The sequence below is a fragment of the Gordionus sp. m RMFG-2023 genome, unplaced genomic scaffold (assembly GCF_954871325.1).
Source record: "Gordionus sp. m RMFG-2023 unplaced genomic scaffold, tfGorSpeb1-WG-v2 contig_49, whole genome shotgun sequence".
NCBI lineage: Eukaryota > Metazoa > Nematomorpha > Gordioida > Chordodea > Parachordodidae > Gordionus > Gordionus sp. m RMFG-2023.
The window spans coordinates 1-3,410 of record NW_027051138.1 but is presented as its reverse complement, the minus strand read 5'-3'; the positions used below and the strand labels follow the sequence as shown (position 1 = coordinate 3,410).

Genomic DNA, 3,410 nt, shown 5'->3' with positions numbered 1-3,410 from the left:
AATTGAATGTCCTGTTTTTAAAGAAGGGGATATTGCTTATATTAAAGAATATTGTAAGGTTTGGTTTAAAGCCCTGTAGCAATTTTATTAGACAAACTACAGTATATAATAAAGCTCAAACTATAACATAAATAGATAAAATATTTAATAAAAATGATTACACTATTTTTTTTTAGTAAAACAATGTTGCTGAGTTAAAAATAATTGAGCTGGAGGTTTAAAATTATCTTAACCGTCAAAATATTAGAAATACTTAATTATTATCTTCCATTAGGATAATTTTTAAATATAATTCTGCAATAGCTTCATCAGCTCCAGTTGAATAGTTGAATGATTATTCAGTTTTAAGCACAATGTTAAATACTCCGAAAGGGCAAAGGCTTAATGATAAATTATTTGAAAAATTGATTATCTTAAAAAATAACGATTTGATTTAATAAACTTTAGATACCCTTTTGTAAAAATTAATATATCAACTCCCATTAAAATTTCTAGTCTCCCTTCCTTGTATATACTATGAATGGGCTAAAACTAATATTAAAATGCCTGATTATTAAAAGTAACTCGTCATTAAATATTTTATTAATTATATCATATATTCATTTCCATAATATGCGTATGTTATGTTCTTCGCAAATAAATAATAAAAACTTTATTTCATGTTTAACTATTCTAATTTAATTGGTAATGATAATTTTATGAATAGTATTTTATATTTAAGATAATTTCATTCAGCAAAAGTCATAGGTATAATTTTTCTTGTATCTTTTTTTTATATCTTGAATAAGAAATACTAATATCTGTATTTAATATCCACTTTTTTTATAAAGAATCTGAATCTAGTTTCTTTTTCATGAGGATCTGCCCAACTCTATAACTACCTACCACTAAGATTAATTATACAACCTTAATTTTAATGATTTATATTCTCCTTACTTTATATTCATCACTAGATGGCTCAAAGTAAGTTGTTTCTTGCTGTTTGATAATCTTTAGTCTTCAATAGAGGCTAGATAAAAGTGTTATATAATTAATTATAACATTTATATTTTATAAATAATTCGACAAAATCGCAAGAAATATTTAAAATATAACTGATTTTCTTAATTTATGAGTTTTCACTGTATTTCAATATCGGAACATGTATGATTAAATTAAACACAAAGAATATGAAAAAACAAAAAATTCTAGATATTTATAATTTATTCTTAAATAGTGTTTCAAAATCAGATTAAAAACGCAGTCTAAAGCCTGATATTACATTTTTTATTTAACTTAGAACTCGGTTTTTGTTTAGTGGAGTAAAACTGATTGACGAAATAATAAATATTAAATTTTTTTTTTTAATAGAAAATGATTTTATTAAATTTCTTTTTACATAAAACCTAGTTTTAAAAAAAATATAATTTATAAATTTGTACCCAAAAAGGAACCATAATTGTGTCTAAAAATTTCTATTTGAATATTTTTTCGTAAGAAATTCACTGGATTCATTTGTGAAAAGTCGTATTTTATTACCCAGATTTTTAAAACATAAATGTTGAAGGCGAAAAATGCCCGTTAGTAGAGGTCACTACTGGAGTGAATATTAAATTTTTAAAATTTTTGTATTTGTTTGTCTTTTTAATTTCTGCCTGTGTTATTAAATTGAAATTTATGTTTGAATGGAAGGATGAGACACACGTGTAATCCCATATGAGTGATTTGCCGAGGGCCCAAGGTATGGTTGTCTAACCATCAGGTCTTAAACCATATACTTGACATAAGTTTGATGGTTCAAGATTGTTTGGAATGTGAGCAGCTGTTAGGCTTCTATTTATTATATGTTACAGCTGAGTGGCGTTGATGTCGCCCTTGACTAAATGTACAATTTAAGCCATGACTACTCTTTGAATCGACGGGTGATTGCATTTAATGCAAGCATGAGGCTGCACTATCTCACAACCTAGAGGCAAACCTATCGTCAGTGTCTACATGGCCGGGGGGTAGGAGACAAATGCCTCCAAAAAATATTGGCATTTTGGGGGTAGGTATTAATTTTGGGGGGTAGATATTGATTTTTGGGGGTAGGCATTTGTTTTTGGGGGTAGGTATTGATTTTTGGAGGGTAATTTTTGACTTGTATTATGATATTTTTAAATCCAATAATCGATATGATTATCGTTGATTTTCTGAAAAATGTCAATTAAAGAAAAGATATCTGTCAATTTATAAATATTATACACTATATTTATTTTTTTAAATTTTTAGAAAATTCATTTACATAATGGGATTTAGATTTTCACAGTATCAATTTTAAATTATCAATATATATTTTTTTATAATAAGGACCTTTTGAATAAAGAATCCCTTTTATGATAAGATAATCCTACTCAATTAACAATATAAAGAAACATTTTTGGATTTTAAAAAGGTAATTTTTTAAGCATATAATTGCATTTTCCTTAATTTGATGATAGATAAATAAATATAATAAAGAATGAAGCTATTTTTATTTAATCTTAATATGTATACTTAATAAGTTATCTGGGTTTTGAACCATGGCAATTATTTTTGCTAATAATTTTTTAAATAATCATTTTCAATGGGGTAAATATTACCACATTTTTGTGAGGCAATCAGGTTGGACCCATAATTGATTTCTATTTATGATAAATGATTCTTTGAGGTAAGTGTAAATTATATACAAAATTATAAGTGAGAGGTGAAAACCATTGTGTGATAAAAAATTTGTTAAAAGAATTGATAAATTTTTTATTTCATTATTAGATAAATTTTATATAACATCAAATTTTCCATAATATATTTGGCCTTTTTTCTAAATATTTATAGAAATCTTGGGAGAATGAACAGATAATCTATTCCTCTCATTTGATTATTGATTTAAGAAAAGATTTCAATTAAATGAATTGACAAAGTGATTCCATATACTGAAATATTGTTTATTTTTGTTAACAATAAATTAAATTTTTGGATATGGCTTGGGAATAATCTTTGAAACCTATGATGTGGTTTGGGTTTGGATTTCCATTAAACATGAACTGGGCCTGAAAATTATTTTTACTTATGACCTAGGCTGGATGAAGAAATCAATGCCAGTGAAGGTCTCTAATTTCAATGATTAAAATATATCATTTCTCAGACTTTATTTGAAGATAAATGAATGGGCAAATCACAAATATGCCTGTTTTCAATTATTTGCAAAATTTATTAGGATTGTTAATTTAAAGAAACTATGATTTCAAAGCATCATACATTTCTAAAAATTGTTGGACACTAAGAAATAAAGAAATCAATTGTGAAGTGTATAATGGAGGAAATATTGATCCATGATTGTTTTGGCATAAATAACAAAAAATATTATATTTTTTGTGACCATGCATTAAGCTTACATATAATATAATAGGAAT

General features: G+C 25.5%; 1 long non-coding RNA gene across 1 annotated transcript; it reads left to right on the top strand.

The window, feature by feature from the left end:
- Positions 1-2,168: 2,168 nt before the first annotated feature.
- On the top strand, positions 2,169-3,387 carry LOC135930748 (uncharacterized). Its single transcript, XR_010572880.1, has 3 exons — positions 2,169-2,286; positions 2,329-2,413; positions 2,460-3,387. It is a non-coding gene; the product is annotated as an uncharacterized LOC135930748 (long non-coding RNA).
- The last annotated feature ends 23 nt before the right edge of the window (positions 3,388-3,410 follow it).